The sequence below is a fragment of the Cygnus olor genome, chromosome 11, assembly GCF_009769625.2.
Source record: "Cygnus olor isolate bCygOlo1 chromosome 11, bCygOlo1.pri.v2, whole genome shotgun sequence".
In the NCBI taxonomy this organism is placed as follows: domain Eukaryota; kingdom Metazoa; phylum Chordata; class Aves; order Anseriformes; family Anatidae; genus Cygnus; species Cygnus olor.
This window is the reverse complement of record NC_049179.1, coordinates 20,181,291-20,185,194: the sequence shown is the minus strand read 5'-3', so window position 1 is coordinate 20,185,194 and position 3,904 is coordinate 20,181,291. Positions and strand designations below refer to the sequence as shown.

At 55.3% G+C, this 3,904-nt stretch overlaps 1 long non-coding RNA gene across 1 annotated transcript; it reads right to left on the bottom strand.

Moving 5' to 3' along the window:
• Window positions 1-665: 665 nt before the first annotated feature.
• LOC121075940 lies at window positions 666-1,221 on the bottom strand. The gene is made up of 2 exons (XR_005823259.1): window positions 1,178-1,221; window positions 666-987 (listed from the first exon to the last, which is right to left on the bottom strand). It is a non-coding gene; the product is annotated as an uncharacterized LOC121075940 (long non-coding RNA).
• Between the last annotated feature and the right edge of the window lie 2,683 nt (window positions 1,222-3,904).

The window sequence follows — 3,904 nt, the reverse complement described above, 5'->3', positions numbered from 1 at the left end:
GGAAATCCACCTGGGCACAGGCACAGGGCAAGTGCCAGCAGGGTGCTGCCATCGTGCTCGCCCCTTGCAGCATGCTGCGTGTCCTCAGGAGCATCCCCTCTGCCAAGGGCTCGTGTCAGAAAGCCCCTCACTGCACTTCGAAGCCCTCGCTCGAGGCCAGGAGCTGCCATCAGAGCATCCCGGGTGATGCCAGCAAAGCCTCCCTTTACCTGGCTGCTCGACGTGTTTAAAAGGAAGATTATTGTTTTGTCAGTCAAATACTGGGGCTCTGCTGAGGAATATTTTCCGTCTGCAGGGGAAAAAAAGTCTCTGTGAGTTCCAGGCAGACAGAAGGGAGGGATCCAAGGGGCCGGGTTTCCATGCACGCAGCCGTCCAGTCCCTCCTCAGTGCCCTGAGAGGGACAGGAATAACCCCAGGTGCTGGAGCTGGTGGCATGGGCAGGGCACGGAGAGGATGCAAAACAGCCCCACTGTTGTGCCCACCCGTTCCCATACAGCACGCTTCTGTTGTCTCTGCCAGAGCAGTAAATCTGCCCATCTCCCTCCAGCATTCCCAGCATTGCACAGGCATGGGCTATATGGCTTACTGGAACGGGCTTGCCCAAAAGTTTTTCATTAATGTTTTACCATGAAAAAATATACACGCCAAGCCACACGAGCATGTGGTTTCAATCCATTTAAACACTGATTCATAAAGTGTTTAGCAAACATTCTCTCCTGCATCTGCAAACAATAGCTACTCCCAGACTTTCACTGGCCCGTGATCACTGCTGCTAAAAGCATCAGCCCCTCCGAAATGAAAAAGGTGCAGCTGCTTTCTGAGTGAGAGCCACCGCTCCGAACGGCTCTGTCACTTAACCTGCTGTCCTGATATCCTCAGGAAGAGGGACGGTCACGATTTGCTCATTTGGCAGCACGGAGAGCAGCACACCCCGGGGCTGCAGCAGCTCCGAGGGCTGGGAGAACGGCTTCGGTCCTTCTGAGTGCCTTTAAAATGAAACAGAGGAAAACAGAGCTTGAGAAAACACACACACAAGCCCCAGAATTGAAGTACCCAGTGTGAGGAAAACATAAGGCTCAAATACAAAGCCACCAGCTCTGGTGCAAGAAGATCTTGAGCTCCCCACTTTGGAGGGCTGGAGGTGACCTATCTGGAGGCGACCTATTTGGTGGTCACCTATTTTGGAGGGCGAGGTCCCTGTTTGCTTTGCCATTCTCCCGACCACCGCAGGAGAAGGCACAGGGAGGGAGGACACCCACATCCCACCGATGGTCTCACCTTCCACCCAGGCTTGGGCTCTGCCCGGGGAGACCACTGCCAGGGTCGGGCACACGCCTCCACTTTTTGGGGGTGAGTGAGGGCTGCCAGCACCCCCGAGCAGCTCTGCCCTTCATCCTTGGCATCCCCGAGCAGCTCTCCCTTTTTGTCCTTGGCAGCAAAGGTGAGTCACCGGCGGTGGCTCAGCACCAGGTGAAATACCAGCTCCCAGCTGAACCTTTCCTGACGGCTGTTAAAATAACCTGAGATGAACAGAGCCCTGAAAACAGTGACAGAGCCTGGCCCGGGACTGGGTCCCTGAAATGAGGCTGCTCAGGTCCCACTGCTGCCAGCACGGGGACGGATGGCAGAGGAGCACCCAGCCACCGAGATGCTGCTGCAGTTTCCCACACCAAAGCAGATTTTCCTCGCTGCCCCGAGGAGGCAGAATTAGTCACAGGTGGTTCTTTTCAAAAAATACATATGGGCTGAGTCTGAGAGCGTATGGTCTGATGGCATATTAATAACAGAGAGCCGAGGTTCCCTGTTACTCACCCGGCGGTGAAGCAGATTGAGGGAAAGGCACCTTTCACAGGGAATGCCTAACGCGGCGGCGGGCATGAATCACCCCTAACCAGGTCACCCTGTTCCTGCAGCCTCGTCTAAGCCATTTATGGGTATGCGGAAATAGGGTTTTTCCCCGTATTTAGATGCTGGGTATGAAGCCACAGACTTTCTCCAGGATTCCCCAAGTATTAAAGCACATTCCTGTGGGATACTGGTAATGAATCCCATTTTACGTCCAGAGAAGGAGTTTTGGACATGGTTTTCTGTCCCTAACACTGATGCTTATGGTGGGCTCAGCCCCAGAGACCCCGCTCAGCCGCATCTCCTATGGGGTTTATAGCCTGGTGGGGGCTGCTGCCTTGGATGGGAGAGCTCTGCCTCGCTCACTGCTTTCAGACAGGGATTTGGGATTAAATCCTGCTCTGCTGCCCCTGCCCTGCTGTGCACTGGTGAAAGAGCAGCCTGTGGTCCTGAAGAGCAGCCTGCAGCCTCGCACGCAGTGCTCGCCTCACCCTGGCTCCGGCGAGCAGGGTTTTCTGCCTCGGAGGTGATCTTCTTCTTATCTCCACCAGCCCTGGGGAAAGCTCCAGTGATGCAGCCGGGAGCGGTGCTGCTTCACCCAGACAAAGCAGCTGCTGGATGGAGATGCCTCCACTAGCTCCAGCTTTGAGCACAGCAAATCCAGGGGGCCAAAACGGTTCTCCTGCAGAAGGATGGGGTCCCTCTGCGGGGACAGGTAGGGTGTTAGCCCAAGGATGGGACCCCACAGCTTTCAGTGCCAAGCTGCTTCTTGCAGCACATGCCCAGTGTTGCACAGAAGCCAGTAGGATCACCTTGTTTTTGGTGTTAGTAGTGCCCTAACATTGCATCTGCCAGATTCGTAAACTGGGTTTAGCCTCTTTGGAGATAGAGACATGGCACTGCAGAGGATGCAGCAATCAATACAGACCTTATTTTGCCCTGCGTTAATACCCACGACTTGTTTCAGGTTGCAGCACAAGGCAGGAAGAAAGCGCAAACAAGCTGTAAGCCAGCGTTTGCCCTGGAGAGCCCCAGGGACTCTCAGCTCCAACCGAACCACAAAGAAAGGGGCCACAGCTTGGAAACAGCAACTGAAATGGGGGGGCATGACCCCAGCTCCTGCTCCTGTGTTCTTCCAAGGTTTGAACGTGGCACTGCCCAGCTATGCTGCAGTGTTAGACCGCTAGCACCCACTTCAGCATGGCTTGCCTACATGGTTAATTGGATTTTCCTAAAATTAAAGCCAATTGAAAGTCAGAGCAGCTTGGAATTTGCCTAAAAAGCACCCCACCATCCCCCCAGCATCCTCCCCTGCCTCGTCAGGTAGCTCGAGAGCTCTCAGGAAGGCGAAGCACGGCGATCCCGCTCCGTTTGATTCACACCGAGGAGAGCTCAGCCTGCTCAGGGTGAACATTCGGCCGGATGAAATAAATGTCCAATCTCTTGCAGCACACCGTAAAACAAAGGTGCATGGAAGATTGACTTTTATCGTGAATTTGCCACAGTTGAATTTTCCGGCTAAGGATATTCCTTCTCTGCTGGGCCTTAAATTTGTCTGCATGAAGGCGCTGCGGAAAGCCGAGGCAAATGAGTGAAGGTGTGAAATCAATGCACATAAATCCAAGAGCGGTAAGCCCCGGGGCTGAGGCTTCAGCTTGCTGCGCCCCATGCAAAGTGCAGCGAGAGCCCTCTGCGTGGCTGCCGGCGAGCCTCCGGGCAGACCTCTCACCTCCTGCCCTCCTTCATTCGTCTCTGCTCTGCATTAGTGGGACAGCAAAACTGGCTTTATGGGACAGCCAACCCAGCTTTGGGAACAGCAAACCCAGCTTTATGGGACAGCAAATCCAGATTTATGGGACAGCAAAACCCAAAGCGGTGCAGGCAGGGGGCTGCTCGGTGCCCGGTCTCGCTCTAGGGCAGCCTTTCCCCAGGGTTTCCCCATCCCAAAGCCTCATCCCAAAGGCAGAGGGAGCCGGCCGGTGGCTCGGTGTGGCCACGGCCCCGAAGAGTCCCCGAGCCCCGGGCCCAGCGGGGGAAGGCGAGAGCACCGCGCTGAGC